We start from the raw sequence: 17,144 nt of genomic DNA, 5'->3' as shown, positions 1-17,144 counted from the left end.
CATAGTGTTTTTATTGTAATATTCTAACATATGTAAAAATTAACCTTATTATCATCTAATTGGTATATAACCCATTCTCTGCTTTTGATCATTTCATCTCTCTTTAATACCTCTTTGAGAATGTGAATAGATACAGTAAAAATAAGTTTGTGTGGTGAGTTTGAAATTTGGCAAAAGCTTAGGTTAAATGTGAGATGGCTTAAAAAGTTATAAGTATTGGCTAAGATGAAAATAGAGCTGTTTCATACCTAAGTTCAGTAGTGTTTATATCATAAAATATGGTCTTTGTATATAACTCTTTTAAGAAAATATTTTTATGTCAGCTTTACTCCTTGATTATTAGTATGCATTTATTAAGGCACCTCAGATGATAGTTAATGTTTGAGTTTCTTGAAGGAATTGTCAATCCTGGTAATAGATACCAGAAACAACCTATACTTTATGATAGTCAGCCAGAGTCTTCCTGCTGCTTTAGGGACTCACTTGTCTTCCCATCTTTCCCCAGTTTACTGCTGGCCTAAGAGTGTTGGCAGTTGCAAGCCTAAGCTTAGTCCCGAATAATGTTCCTTTAACCTATTATTTGAAAAGATCTCTGAGACCCAAATTAGGTTCTTTGTGTGACTACCACATTTTTCATTCTGTCCCTTTTCTTTCCATCTCAGAGAGTGCCAACATCCAGAAATGATGCCCTGTATGGTGGCCATTTAATCTGTTGATAATTTCACAGTGTAAGAAAATTTGCTTAATCATGTATCTATTCCAATAGTGAAAACTACCTTCTGATTTTTTTTTTTTCTGTTCTTCTCATAAATGATTTTCATATAACATGCCAGAACACACAACACCTGTCTGTTAAGAACAGAATTACTAGGCTTTGATTCTTAGTAGTGGTTCCTTCTTTTGGGTAAATATGATAGTTGCTTTTGGTTTACTCATACTTTTAAAATAACGACTAATAATTTCAAGTAGGTAACAAATAGGATGATTATTTAGGAATACTAGAAGAAAAAACCAGGGGGAAAAAGTGCAAGACTAATATCCTGTTCTTTTTGTCTGCCCTGGGCCTGGCAAATTTTGTTTGACATTTCATTTCCTTGTATCATAGTCTAATGAGGTGTATATCTTAGTTGTTGGGTCATACTTATTTTTGTTTTTAATTTTCAAGGCTTTGTGGGAGATTATATAGTCTTTGTAATCCATGCAGATTGTTTATAGTAATAAGTTCTAGGGAGATAATATAAATTTAGAAAAACCTGTGTAGATATACTGATGTGTATATGATTAGATAGATAGAGATATTGATGTATACGTATTTGAAACTCCTCAGATCTTTAGGCAAGTTACTCCTTTAACAGAATTCATTGTGATGAATTAGAATGTTAATTCTCAGTTAAGAAATATGATCTAGTGTAAACATTCAGTTGTATGTATTATCTCAATTTGATGCTTTAAGAGCATTTTACACAATATATCTTGTCTTAAACAGGATGTATCATTCAAAAGTCTGCTTCTAAAAAGGCTAAAAATTTAAAGGGAAGTCAATGCTGGTTCAATGTGCCACTGTTTGTGTATTGCTTGAGACGGGTAGGTGGGAGGCGGGGGTCTCTATCAGTGGAACAATGTATCTGATCATGAGTTCAACAGAATTGGGGTACATTTGGAAACCGTATTTGAATAGACCATAGATGTACCTTGGATGTGATCTTTTCATTTAAAGTCATCTGTCCACATACATACATTGTGACACAATTTTATACCTAATGTAAATTTATAAAAATTGTACTAGCTGTGAAATGATAATGAATTAGTACTCTGAGGATTTCACTTGATTATTGAATTCACTAATGAGTGATTTGTGTATGAGATACGTGGCTAAGTTAATATGAACAAAACGTTGAAGAGTCAAACTGATGTGTGTTACTTACTAATGAGTTTAATTTAACCATGTTTTACACCATATTAAACTTGTCTTTAAAACATCGTTGTAAATGGAAATTACATTTGCACTGTAGACAATTAATGTATTTTAAGAAATAGCATGCTTTCAAAACTGGACTCAGCAATCCAGTGTAGTAAGATTCTTAACATTTTATTTGTCTAGATTTTTCAAAGCATAGGTAAGAGGAACATGAGTTAGTTCATGTATATAAAAGGAAAGAATTTCTCCTGCTAGTTTCAAGTGAGAAATAATATATTTCATATAATATAATATAATATAATATAATATAATATAATATAATATAATATAATTAATATAATATAATATAACATAACATAACATATATAGGTCTTTCTGTCCTTTCACTCTTCCTGTCTCTTTTCTTTTCCTCCTTTTTCTTTTACTTCATCTCTATGTCCTGTCCTTACTTTTCCTCCTTTCAGAGTCCTTCCTTTCTCTGCCTCACTAAACTGAGAAGTGTTTTTACTATGTAGTAAAGCATTTCCTATTTTAATTAAAGTTTTGAAGTTTATTTTTAAAAGCAGAGCTTTGCTATAGGAAAAATACCTCTATTAGCTTACATTGAAAATCCTTTTCATCATGATGAGGGTAATTATCTGTTACTTCTTAGAAGTAAGCCATAGCTAATTTCTGACTCTGTATACATGTTTAAAGCAACTTAGAATCAGCTTGGGACATTTCTGACGTCTGCTTATGTAATGCAGCATCCATACTCTTCACTAGGTGTTCATTTTAGCTACAGATGCTTCATATAAAACAGGGTAGAGTAGCTTTCAAAAGGATATTCACATCAAAGTGTAACTTGAACTTGGTTTTTACGTTGCTTGAGGAATCCTTAATGAAGTAGAACTAACAAATTTGCCTTTCCCCCTAACACGTTATCATTATAAAATTTAAATAAATTTAGACTTCTGTGACTTCTTAAGCCGTATTATACATAAGTGAATAGTTTTATTATTTTGGAGTATTTTAACAATGCCCACATTAAATATTATTGAAATCCTATACTGTGCAATAAGGAAGGTTTCCTTTAATTAGAATTAATTCTGGGGACCAATGATGCTGCTTTTGGAAGAGTAAAAATATTACTTAAATTAAGCACTGTATTTTAAGTTGGGATCCACACTCTGACTCATTTTGTAGTTTGGCTGATACCTATTCATGAGGCCAACCAAGTTTATCATTTTTTAAGGCCTGGTTCCTAAGAGGGCTTCAGAGTAAGTACAGTGATTGTTGCTGTTAGCCACAGTGCATCCTGATGCTTTTGCTAGTGAATTCTTTGAAGCTGACTGCTTCTTGCCTCTCCTTACCTCCATTTCTCAGTTAGATAAACTCACCTGAATTATGCAGGAATTAATCTTTGATGTATATGATCCTCTTAGTCCCCTATTTAAAAATCACCATTTCAGTGTACTCAATAACAAAATGTTTATTCTGTTTTAAAACTTCCATTGTGGAAAAAAACCCCTGTAATTTGACTTGCTGAATTGGTGGTATTGGATTATTGCTAGCTTGAAATAAAATACTGTTGGGATACATACAGCCTTCTTTGGATTCTATAGACCATTCTCTATTCAGGTATTGTATTCCCCAAATTTCATATTTTTGGGAAGATAGGGGCTTGTATTATAAATAATAAAATTCTTAGGAAAGGCCATGTAAATCATGAGACTGAACTAAGACACCAGTACTCTAGACCCTAACTTGTGTTTATGGTGGTGTTCCTTTACCATTCTGGATTCAAAGCCAAGAATCTGCAACAGGAAGAATCCCTCCTTGCTACGGAGTCCCTCCTCCCCAGTCAGGTGACAGTAATGTGGGTGGGAACCAGAGGTTCCAAGCTAGTAAGGGAGTAGGAAGGTGAGCAGCTCCTTTGCTACCCTGACTGGTAGAGAGGTTTGTGAGAAAGCTCAGAAACGGTAGACATAATGAGTCCACAGTCTCGGTAGCCGCTTATCAATAATGACATTTTTTATGATCTAGACACTGTATTTGGTGACAACTTCTATTTTATATAACCCCTTATTATTAAATTCTTTGTCTATTTTAGTAAGCCTACCCCTTTTAACAGCATTTTTAAATTTCAGAACCGTTTGGCTTTAAGTATCAGAGCATGAATTTGAAATGAGTTTTGGTGAACATTTAAGGTAAAGTTATTGAATTTTCTACAGACAGCTTTAAAATTGCCATTATGCTATACAACTTTCTAAAGAAAAACCTGTAATTTTTTAAAGTTTATTTATTGAGGGGGGTTGTGGAGAATGAGCAGGGGAGGGGCAGAGAGAGAGAGAGAGGGAGAGAGAGAATCCTAACAGTGTGGAGCCCAGTGTGGTACTTGAACCCACGAACCTGTGAGATCATGACCTAAGCCAAAATCAAGAGTTGGATGCTTAACTGACTGAGCCACCCAGGAGCCCCAGTGATTTTTTTTTTTTTTTTTTTTTTAATTAGAGCAGGAATCTAATACTTACTCTTTGGGGGCTTTTGACCTCCTTTAAAAAAAGTTTAGGGGTGTCTGGGTGGCTCAGTTGGTTGAGTCAATTTCAGCTCAGGTCATGCTCTCACATTTGTGGGTTCGAGCCCTGCATCAGGCTCTGTGCTGACAGCTCAGAGCCTGGAGCCTACTTTGGATTCTGTGTCTCCCTCTCTCTTTGCCCCTCCCCTGTTCATGCTCTGTCTCTCTCTGTCTCAAAAATAAATAAACGTTAAAAAAAAAATTTTTTTTAAATAAAAATGGCAGTATCTATTGGGTCATCCAAGTTTGCTGGTACAAAGATCTTTATAGTTTATGTAACTTTGTTCTTCTAATGGCCATCAACAGAAATTGAATGGCTGTTAGTATAAAAAATCCTTTTGAGAGTGCCTGGGTGGCTCAGTCGGTTAAGCATCCAACTTCAGCTCAAGTCATGATCTCAGGTTCATGAGTTCAAGCCCCACATCGGGCTCTGTGCTGACAGCTCAGAGCCTGGAGCCTGCTTCAGATTCTGTGTCTCCCTCTCTCTCTGCCCCTCCCCTGCTCATGCTCTGTTTCTCTGTCTCTCAAAAATAAATTTAAAAAGTTAAAAAATTTTAAAAATTTTTATTAGAATATTCTAAAAAATAAAAAAAAATATTTTTAGACTATTCAGAGAGTTGGTGCAACTGTCACTTCTATATAATTCCAGATCATTTTCACTCCAAAAAGCATCACTCCTCATTTTCCCTTTTCTCCAGCCCATGGTAACCACTAATCTACTTTCTGTCTGTTCTGAACATTTTCAGAATAGAATCTTATAACATGGCTTTTTGTGTCAGGCTTCTTTTACTTGCATTATGTTTCCATGTTTCATCAGTGTTGTAGAATACTTCAGTTCATTTGTTTATGGCCAACTAATGTTCCATTCCATGGAAATACTATATTTTGTTTATTCACCAATTGATGGACATTGATTGTTTCTACCTTTTAGCTATTATGAATAACTGCTGCTATGCACATTAACATACAAATTTTAGCGTGGACATATATTTTCATTTTTCTTGGGTAGATGCTTAGGAATAGAATTGCTGGGTTATGTGGTAATTCTGTGTTTAATCTTTTGAGGAACTGCTGGACTGCTTTCCAACGCATCTGTACCATTTTACATTCTCATCAGCAACGTTTGACGGTTCCCATTTGGCCACATCCTTGCCAATATTTGTTATTTTCTAACATTTTAATTATAGCTGCCTTAATGGGTATAAAGGGGGTATATATTTTTGGTTTTGATTCACACTTCCGTAATTACTAATGATGTTAAACATCTTTTCATGTGCTTAGTGGCCATGTGTATAGCATTTTAGGAGAAACATCTTCAATTTCTTTGCTCATTTTTAAATTTGGTTGTCTTTTTGTTGTTGATTATAAGAGTTCCTTTATATATTCTGGTTATGAATCCTTTATCAGATACATGATTTGCAAATATTTTCTACCGCACTGTGGGTTTTCTTTTCATTTTCTTGATGGTATCTTTGAAGTACAGCGGTTTTGAATTTTGATGAAGTCCAGCTTATTTTTTCTTTGGTTGTTTGTGCTATCGGGTTGTACATCTGAGAAGCCATTACCTAATTCAAGGCCATAAAGATTTCCTCCTGTGTTTTCTTCTACGAGTTTTATAGTTTTACTACATTGCCTTTTTTTTTTTTCATTTATTCTTCAGAGTACTCAAGTGGTGGGTTTTTTAAATTTCTTAATCACCAGATTACTTCAGCAGTGAGATCAGTGAAATATTTGTCACTTGTTTTCATTTGCTGCTTCCAAAAAGAAAAATCACCAGAATTATGGAATCTGCTTTTTCTTTCTTTTTTTTTTTTTAATTTTTTTTAACGTTTATTTATTTTTGAGACAGGAGAGACAGAGCATGAACGGGGGAGGATCAGAGAGAGAGGGAGACACAGAATCTGAAGTAGACTGCAGGCTCTGAGCTATCAGCACAGAGCCTGACGCGGGGCTCAAACTCACAGACCGCGAGATCATGACCTGAGCTGAAGTCAGACGCTTAAGCGACTGAGCCACCCAGGCGCCCCTCTTTTTTTTTTTTTTTTTTTTTTACAGAAAACCAGCATGGAGCTCAAACTCACAGCCCCCTCCCCGCCCCCCCCATCAGGAGTCACATGCTCTACAGACTAAGCCAGCCAGGCACCCCTACGAAATCTACTTTTGATGATACTTCAGTGAGATGAATTTTTTAAATTGTGTCAGAAACCTAACATTACCCACATTCCTACATTATCCACTTTATTTAGCAGTCACTGTAAACCCACAGACCATGCTCACAGGGCTGAGGGTCTTTGTAGAGCTTCACTAGCTCCCGGCCCAGAGTGAGAAGCACTTTTCTAGTGGATGAGACACTTGACTGAGCATCAAGAGAACAGAATTTCAGTTCTGTGGTCAGTACAACCTCTTTGACTCAGATTTTTTTCTTGCTACTTTGATTTCTTTATACAAATTAAAAGCTGCACTTAATTATTTTACTGAAGTATCTCATAAAGAAGAAATAGTCTGCATACAAAAGTGCTCTTTTTTTCTTCAGTAGAAAAGTCTATTAATTGTGTCACTCTTGTACGCACCTTTTTAGTGTGGCTTTGGGTAAAATTCACAAAGATATTTTAAAACTCTTATAGATAATGAAATTTAAACCATGATTCCCTTGGTATGGTTTTGAAATCTTTTGGAAGAAATCTTAGAAGAAGTAAGATAATTATTACTAAAAACATCAATCCTAGCACTTTTGTAGGCAGCTTCTCATTCGGTCACTCTACTGATAATTTCATATAAAAAAATTAAAAGCCATAACTTGTTTTATAGATAGGCTCATAAGTAGCATTAAATTGATCTCAGTCTTGAGTAAGGGAGGTAGTGCTTCCCTTTAACACATTTTATTCAGTGAACGCATACGAGGAAGACACAAACTGTTGCTTGTATTTGAAGAAATTTCGCCTTAACCATTTATGTGACAAAGTATATTTGGCATTGTGTAGACAGAATTATAATAAATATAACAATTTAAATAACACAAAACACAGACTTCAAACCAGATGTGTGGATGTACTTCTGATGAGTGCTTTCATTTAATCATAGTCTCAATTAAGATACTACTGCTTTGAGGATGAAGTGTCCCTGACTATAATAATGACAGCTTTTCAAATGCTAATTATTATTTTTTAGTGTTGTTGGGAATATTAAAAGTGGACTTCAGACTCTGGTAGCATAACTACAGAAAGTGCTTATTTTCAAGTCTTCTATTTCCCCACATAAAGGATAAAAGTAGTCTGATTCAGTGGCACAGACTCCCTTCCTCCCCAACCCCCAGTAGCCGCCCTCCCTGTTCCCACCACCAAAAGGACTGTTTACTGTAAAGGTCCGAAAGCATTCATTTGAAAATAGTCCGTTCTTTCACTTAATGAGGTATTATAAATGTGTATATTCTTAAGCTAATTTTAATATGAGGCTTCTTTTGTAAAGCTTGTGATACAAAATTTGACATGCATGAATATATCTTGGGCCAAATATGCATGTCACAGTTTGAAGCACATATCATAATGTGTCATTGTTGGTAATATCTGGCAGCATATCCTGTGCAAACCCCTGTTTGCTTTTTCTTTCTGCCACATATTTATTCTAATAAGACTTCAAAGGGAACTGATGCTTGAATACCAATTATTTTTCATTCTCTCTCTTATTGATTCTGTGAAGACTAATGTTACCCTTTTTTTTTTTTTTTTTTGGTTCCACAGTTAACAGTGGTTTAAAAGAGAGGAATGAAAACCAACCCTTGTTAAGCACCTGCTGCAGTAGATGTTTTATGTATCTCATCTTATTTCATTATCACAGCAGTAATTCAAAGCTATATATTTGTTACCATTTTTCAAATTCAGAAACAGGCTCCTGAAGATTGATGTAATTTGCTCTAGGCACACAGTCAGTCATGTTGTGAGCTGGGATTCCACCAAGCCTTTGTTAATTTCACTACATTTGACATTTCCAGGCTCTGTATGCTAAGCTCTTACCCCACTTTTGTCTCCCCCCATTCACTCATTTCTCACAGGTATCATCATGCTGCAGCTGCACTCTGCACCCGTTAGTGAGCAGGGGACATAGGAAAGAAAAGATTGGTCCTGGACTCTGCCTGAAATGGCTTTATCTCTTTCTCTATTTAAAAAGCTACGTATTTCAAGTTGGAAGCTTCAAGATCTTCTCTATTCCCTCTGTTGTTTTCATCCTCTTTTGAAACTCTCCTGTTTTCATATATTACATTCTACCACATTTAGCATATTTTACTTTGTACCTACTGATGTATCTTCCAATCTTAGGAGATGAAATCATGTAACCACTTACAGCTTTTTTGGTTTTATTTTTGTTTTTGCTCTAGCTGCCCAAAAAGTGCAGAGTTAAATTTTGTGTTCATGCTTTTAAATTTTCTCTCCACAACACTTTGTACATATTTCTGTTATCGCTTACTTAACACCATGTTACTATTATTTATGTGTACTTTAAACATTTTGTTTCTACCAACAGCGATGCTGTAGTAAATGCTCAGTAAATGTTTAATGAGCGAAGATTTCTGGGGTAAATTACCCTGACCCTCTGGTTGTTAGTCAGAGGTCCTATATGTGGGTACTGCTATTGGAATAATTCTGTTCAAGCTGCACATTTATTAAGTAGTTTTTGTTGTCACCATACACATGCTTTTGTTATAAGCATTCTTCTTTTTTTTTTTTTTTTTTTTTTTTTTTTTTTTTTGAACATAAGCACGGAGTGCCTAGTTGGTTGGGCGTCCAACTTCAGCTCAGGTCATGATCCCACGGTTTGTGAGTTTGAGCCTGGAGCCTCCTTCAGTTCTATGTCTCCCTCTCTCTCTGTCCCTCCCCCACTCATGTTCTGTCTGTCTGTCTCTCTCTCTCAAAAGTAAATAAACATTAAGAAAACTAAAAGAAAAATAAACTTGGCAAGAATTAAGTACAGTATTCTTTGTTGCAATGTATTCATCTTTGTATCTTTGTAATGCCTGTCACTGCTGTTAATGGAGTATCAGTGACTACATGATTCTATAAAATTAATTATATTGTGGATTTGTTTTGTTTTGCTTTTTTACCTAAGGATCTGTAAAAAAAAAAGTTGTATTGGTCTTCATCATTGTCACCATTTTGGTACAATGAAACTTTTGCTACTTGTTATGTAAAGCTCTTCAAAATATTAAATTTAGTTCATATTTTAAAATTGTCAAATGAAAGTTCACTGATTTTGTTGGTGAGGTTTTTGATATTGGAGGCACTTTGTGCATGCATGGCATATTTACAGTTAATTTGTGTTATATTAGAGTTGTAAATAGTAAAATCTAGTTTTTGTAATGCTTTTCAGTATAATTTATGCTGGTTAGTACATATATACAAATGAAAGTATATTACATAAGTAATTTTTGTATATAAATGAGAGCAATCTTTTTTACTTCTTGGTATTTGTTTAATTCATCCCTTTTCTAGATTCAGTTCTTCTAAAAGACAGTGCTACTTATACAGTTAATGAAACAAATCAAATTACATTCTTTATTAATCAACAAATTGCTAATTTCAGTTATAGTTCAGTATAGCCGATTTAAAAAAAATACCTACAAATCTAACAAAAGAAATCCTTTGCTATACTTATAGAACTCTTGTAAATCAAATAAATTGTACTTATACATGTAGTGAGTCATCCTATTTCAGATGATTTATAAGCAAACTATACACACAAAGTTGCTGATGATATCAGAAATTGTTGCTACACCTAGGAATATGCAACATATATATAGTATCAAGAAAATATTTGTTTCTTTAACCCAACCAGCCAAGGGGAATAGAATGCCCATCTAAGACTCAATATAGCAAATGATCAGTTGACAGTGATTCAAGTCAGTGGTTGGAGACCCTGAACATGGATACTACTACTTGGATGATTCTGTCCAAGCTTTTTTAACAACCAGGGCCCTTATCCTCATCAAGTTCTTCTGCTGGCTGTTTCAGTAGGAGACCCCCAATCCTACACTCCTCCCCTCCTTTCTGCCTTTTAATTAAGGCCATTTGTAAGGTTCACAACCTAGTGAATCATGCATCTGCTGGGCATTGTTGAGGTTGTATCCTTGCTGAATTTTTGTTTTTCTCTTTCATGATTTTTAATCTCACTTTGAGTGAATAGAATCTCCTTTTACTATCTGATGGGATTTTCCCTCCTCTTTATGGTCATTGGTTGGCTCCATGGTTTGACTTGCCCTTCTAGCTGTAAATTGCCATTTTTGACAAAACCAACGCTTCTAATTCATATTATATGTTGATACAATATATATGACCAAAACAATAAAATCATCACTAATGCTATGTAGTGACAGGGTAACTATAAGATTAGTGTATCTTGTTATAATCCTGCATGTTTTGTATTATGACTCAATACAAAATACATATTCGTATTCAACAAATTTCTATGGAGTGTCAAGTCACATTTAATGAGAACATTAATGGCACTTACTGACCATTTACTATGTGTTAGGCATTGTTCTAAATGCTTTACATCAATTTCACATGTATAATTTTCATGTGCAGGTTTAAGAAATAATACTGAAAGATCTTTATACCCCTCACTCAGTTTCCTCCATTCTTGACATCTTGTATAACCATGGTATGATATCATATCCAGGAAATGGACATCAATACAACCCCCAGGCCTTACTCACATTTCTTAGTTTTGTTCCAACATAAGCATTTCTTGGGTTACCTACCCTCTTATAGCCACAGCCACCTACCTCGCTTCTTCCTCTCCCTAACCTCTGACAACCACTGATCTGTTCTCCATTTCTACAATTTTATCATTTTATTAATGTTATGTAAATGGAATCATACAGTATATATGATTGAGATTGGCTTTTTCTGTGTAACATAACTCCCTTGAGTTCCATACGAGTCGTTGCATATATTAATAGGGATGATGATGATGATGATGATGATGATGATTGCTGAGTAGAATTCTATGGTATAGATATACCACAGATAGTTTAACCATTCACCTGTTGAATGACACTGTGATTGTTTCTAGTTTGGGTATTACAAGTAAAGCTGCTGTGAAGATTTATGTACAAGCTTTTGGAGAATGTAAGTTTGCATTTCTCTGGGGATATTCAGGTGTAGAGCTGCTGGGTCATATGGTAGATACATGTTTAGTTTTGTAAGAAACTACCGTACTGTTGTTCAGAAGGGCCTTTGCCATTTTACATTTTCACCAACAGTGTATGAGTGATCTAGTTTCTTCACATGCTTGCCAACATTTTATTTTAGACATTCTGGTAGGTGTGTGGTAATACTGCATTGCGGATTGCAATTTGCATTTCCTTAATGGCTAATGACGTGTCAGACATTTCCATTTGTGGCGTGCTTGGGTGGCTCAAGTCAGTTAAGCGTCTGACTCTTGGTTTCAGCTCAGGTTATGATCTCGCAGTTTGTGAGTTCAAGCCCACATTGGGCTCTGTGCTGACAGTGCCGAGCCTGCTTGGGATTCTCTCTCTATCCCTTTCTCTCTGCTTCTCCTACTCTCTCTCAGAATGAATAAACATTTAAAAAAAAAAAAGTAAGAAAAACTTAAAAAAGTTTTTCCGTGTGTGAGTGGTTTTTTTTTATTGTTGTTTGTTTGTTTTTTTGTTTTTTTCCATCTGTATATCCTCCTTGGTTAAATGTCCTTTTAAAATATTTTAGCGTTCTCGGGGCACCTGTGTGGCTCAGTCGGTTGAGCCTCTGACTTTGGATCAGGTCATGATCTCACAACAGTTCAGAGCCTGCATGGGATTCTATGTCTCCCTCTCTCTCTGCCCCTCCCCCACTCGTGCTCTGTCTCTCTCTCTCTCTCAAAAAACAAATAAACATTTAAAAAATTTTAAATAAAATATTTTAGAGTTCTTCATATACCTAGATTAAGACCTTTATTGGATATGTGGTTACAGATAATCTCTCCCAGTCTGTGGTTTGTCAACATTTTCATATTCTTCATACTATCTTTTACTGAGCAAAAATTTTTTATGAGATCTCCTGTATCAATATTTCCTTTAAACTGAATTTCATGATTATGAATTTCATGACTTAGCATCCAGACAGGTGAATTTAAGAGAATATAAGATTGAATAAACTTTAAGTCTGCTAAATTGGGATTAAGCTTAAAGTGTTGATCATGGTGGCAGTGTATGTTTTAGGATGCGTGTTTAGGTGGTCCTATGTACTGTGACTGTGCTGTGCTTATATTTATTATTTCAAAAACTCTTCAGTGTAGATATTATCTCTGTTTATACGTGTGTGTGTGTGTGTGTGTGTGTGTGTGTGTGTGTGTGTGTAATTATTCCTGTTTTACAGTTGAGGAAACTGAGGGTCAAGAAAGTCAGGTAACCGTGCCCATGGACCTATAATAAATGACAGAACCTGGACTTAGAGCCATTTCTTTCTGGCTGCAAAGCCTGTGCTCTTCAACAACTGCCTTGCATGTTTGCTGCAGTATGTACTTTATGTAAGCCATAACACTCAAAATAACTTGGTCTTAGCGATATTATCTGTTGTGCCTCTTACTCCTAAGTCTATACATTGTCTGGTCATTCAGCCTCACATAATAAGTCACCATTTCTTGTTTTATCAACTTTAACGTTAACCTGTCTGGTTAACCTGTTTGGCTGTGTTGGAAATAAAGCTTTTCTCTATATCTTATTTCTTGGATGTAAATTTGATTCCTGTGCTTCTCTTCAGTATATCTCCACGGTAAATCAGCCGCATAACTTTTCCTGTACAGGAAAAGTTATTATTTCATTTATGAGTAGGGGAAAGATGGGGAGCAGCCAGCCAGTAGCAGCCCAATTTTATATTCTCTTTGGTGTATTTAAGAAATGAGTAACATACACATTTTTTGAAGGAATAAGGGAAGTTTCAAAGGTGACTTTATAAAGTCATATTATTTCTTACAAGAGAACAAACAATACTGCTTCTTGGAAGTCACTGAAGTAGTTTGCATATTTATAAATAAATGGCTAGATTAAGTAAGCATTGTATTATATTCCTGTTGTAGTGGCTTTCTTGTGAGGCTAAGATTCAGGTAATGTGGATATTGTTAGCATCATCCAGTTTTATGTATACTAAATCAAAGTTTGCAGAATTCATGTTTGTGGAGTTTTTTGTATTTTTAAAATTCTGTCTGTATTCAGAAGGAAGATAGCTTTTAAATACTCTAGCATAATTTAGTCTTCTCTGCTGAACTTCAACTTAGGTTTAATGAGATCTGCTAAGAAATTTGCATGAATCTGCCCTGCATGCTGATTGTCCTTCAGAACCTTTGTATTGTACTTGAATGCATGAGCTTTCTGTGAGGAGCTTTTGTTTTAAGGGACAGTAACTCCTGAAATCAAGTCGTTTTCATGATCTTTGTTGTAGTTTACTCACTTAACTGTTCTTTTTTAGAATACTAGATTTTAAAGAATAACAATATAAAGGCAGTCTAATGAATATTAAACAGAAGATATTTATTAGATTTTTTGATTGAGGTATTTTGGGGAATTGTTCTTTTAAAGTAAGGTTTTTGTTACGTGAGAAATATCACTTTACTTTGATGAGAGTTTTCTTAGTTGCTGTTCTACAGAATTTACTTAGAGTATGGTAATAGTACAAGGCCTTCCCCATCCCCCACCCCTCCACCAAGCAAAAAACACCATTATAAAGGTTGTTGAAGTCATACCTTTATTATAACTGCTCAGATTTGGGAGAGTAGGAAGAGGAGAGGTAAGAGAAGAGGTAAGAGAAGCCCATTTCCCTAGGAATAGGAGTAGAGAACACTTCCTGTTTTTTAATATCTCGCTAAGCCCCCTTGGGGCCTTTTAAAAAGTATATTGTTTTCAGGTTGTTATAATATGTATTATTATAGCTAACCACTTCACAATTAGGTCACCAAGTAGGGGGTGAATGAATCCTGAAAATGTTTTTTGACTTTGCTGAAAATCTTAGTATTTTCAGATCAGACTGTGGATGATACATTTTAACTTTATTTTTATTAATTGAGGGTATCGTCCTGACCCAGCCCCAGTTGTCATCACATAGGCTCGCGTTATTCAGACAGCCTCTCACCCCTCTTCCAAGTCACCGTACACAGTGCTGCTTTCCATTAGTCTTGAGAAAAAGCCTCTTTCGTCACGTCACTTCCTTTGCTAAAAAGTCTTAAAAGCCTCTCCATCGCCTGGAAGATAGAAAGCCCTAAGTGGGTAGTGGCTATTTTAAATTATTACTACAGCCCTCTATTCATCTATTTATTCTTTGAACTCCCCTAACCCTTATTATTTTCACATAGTTAATCCTTGATTTTACATGATATTTTTCTCAGTTTCATCTTGTGTGAAATGTATGTGCTTCCTAAATTGAAGGATACCAGTCATACTTTTAGAAAAATCCAGAAAGAGTTCAATTAGTGAAGTGAATTGCATTATAGTCAGTGCATATTAATTATCAAGATTCTTACCAATTATCGAGGTTTTTTTTCATTGCCACAGATACTTAACTGTTATTGGAATATAATTTTTAACATTTATTATGTATCCACTAAATACACAGTATAAAGCTGGGAAAGGTAGCTCACATGCTATATACCATGTCTGTTTTTTCATACATTTTCATTTAATATCCACACTTAAAAACAGATGTTTTTTTAACCAAATTTATAATAGTTATGTTGAAGAAATTGAGATATACCTCTGTGATTAAAAAACAAGCAGGGGCACCTGGGTGGCTCAGTTGGTTAAGCGTCTGACTTCAGCTCAGGTCATGATCTCGCAGTCCATGAGTTCGAGCCCCGCGTCGGGCTCTGGGCTGATGGCTCAGAGCCTGGAGCCTGCTTCCGATTCTGTGTCTCCCTCTCTCTCTGCCCCTCCCCCGTTCATGCTCTGTCTCTCTCTGTCTCAAAAATAAATAAACGTTAAAAAAATAAAATAAAATAAAATAAAAAAGCAAACTTGGTTTTTAATGGTTTAATGTCTTTAATGGTTAGGTATTTGAAGTAATTTTTTTAGAAAGCACTGTATGTAAATATGAGTATATTTACTTACAAAGTTATTCTCTTGTATGTTTTTATGATTTTTCACCCCTGGAAACTTAAAGTAAAAACTTACCATCTTAAAATGAAATAACAGTTAAGGGGAGAGGTATTTATTCTCTTTAACATTCATTCATTCATTCATTCATTCATTCATTCATTCTGTGTGTGTCTCAGTCTCTCTGTGTGCTTAGCTAATTCTTAACTCATTTCTATAACAAACTTAAGAGATATCAAATGTCTCAATGTTCCAAAGAAACCCAGGGGCAGAATCACTTAGCACATAAATGATAGTGCTATTCAGATGGGGTGATTCCAGGGCCTCTGCACTCTGTGTCATGATGAGGCTTTCCTCTCATCTCTTAACTCATTTCTTAACTCATTTCTATAACAAACTTAAGAGATATCAAATGTCTCAATGTTCCAAAGAAACCCAGGGGCAGAATCACTTAGCACATAAATGATAGTGCTATTCAGATGGGGTGATTCCAGGGCCTCTGCACTCTGTGTCATGATGAGGCTTTCCTCATCGTTGTTGTGCTCCTTACAGAGGCAGTGTAGAAAAATGAAACCACCCAGGCACCTTGGTGGCCCAGTCGGTTAAGCATCTGACTTCGCTCAGGTCATGATCTTGCATTTGTGGGTTCAAACCCCGCGTCGGGCTCTGTGCTGACAGCTCAAAGCCTAGAGCCTACTTCAGATGCTGTCTTCCCTCTCTCTTTCTGCCCCTCCCCCGCTCACACAGGCTGTCTCTCAGAAATAAATAAAACATTAAAAAAAAAAAAAAAAAAAAGAGAAATGAAACTTAGTTTTAAAAGTGGGCAATACATTGAAATTATTAGCAGTAAATTATAACATAGTGGTAATAACAGTTGTCAGAGGATATTCTTTATCTGCTATTTTGAAATTTTTTGGGGTTCTGATTTATTAATTTTTTTTTTTTTTTTTACTAAGTGATTTTATTTTATTTTTGAGAGAGAGCGTAAGTGGAGGAGGGGCAGAGAGAGGGGGGACAGAGCCAAGCGGGCTCTGTGCTGACAGCAGAGAGCCTGATGCAGGGCTCAGACCCACAAACCATGAGATCATAACTGGAGCTGAAGTCAGACGCTCAACCGACTAAGCCACACTAGCACCCCTGTTTTTAATTTTTTTAATAGAAGTATATATAGTTGATACACAGTGTTACATTAATTTCAGGCATACAGCATAGCGATTAGACAAGTCTATACTTTATGCTGTGCTCACCACAGCCATAGCTACCGTCTGTCACTACACAATGCTGTTTCAGTTCCACTGACTATATTCCCTATGCCGTACCTTTCATCCCGGTGACTTATTCATTCCATAACTGGAAGCCTGTGTCTCCTGCTCCCCTTCACCCATTTTCCCCCCCATCCCTCTGGCTACCATCAGTTCTCTCTTTATGAGTGTGTTTCTTGAGAATTTTCAAACATACATAAAAATTAAAATACTATAACAACTAAGCCCATATACCCTCCACCTAGATTCACCAGTAGTTAACATTTTCCTACATTTGTGCATGCTCTCTCTCTCTCTCTCTCTCTCTCTCTCTCTCGTTCTCTCTCGTTCTCTCTC

At 35.6% G+C, this 17,144-nt stretch overlaps 1 protein-coding gene across 1 annotated transcript in view; it reads left to right on the top strand.

Annotated features, from left to right (window-relative positions):
- Positions 1-17,144, top strand: part of ATG5 (autophagy related 5) — a 129,007-nt gene that overhangs the window by 91,789 nt on the left and 20,074 nt on the right. The window lies entirely within an intron of this gene.

This window comes from Panthera leo, chromosome B2 (assembly GCF_018350215.1).
Source record: "Panthera leo isolate Ple1 chromosome B2, P.leo_Ple1_pat1.1, whole genome shotgun sequence".
In the NCBI taxonomy this organism is placed as follows: domain Eukaryota; kingdom Metazoa; phylum Chordata; class Mammalia; order Carnivora; family Felidae; genus Panthera; species Panthera leo.
This window is presented reverse-complemented; position numbering and strand designations above follow the sequence as displayed.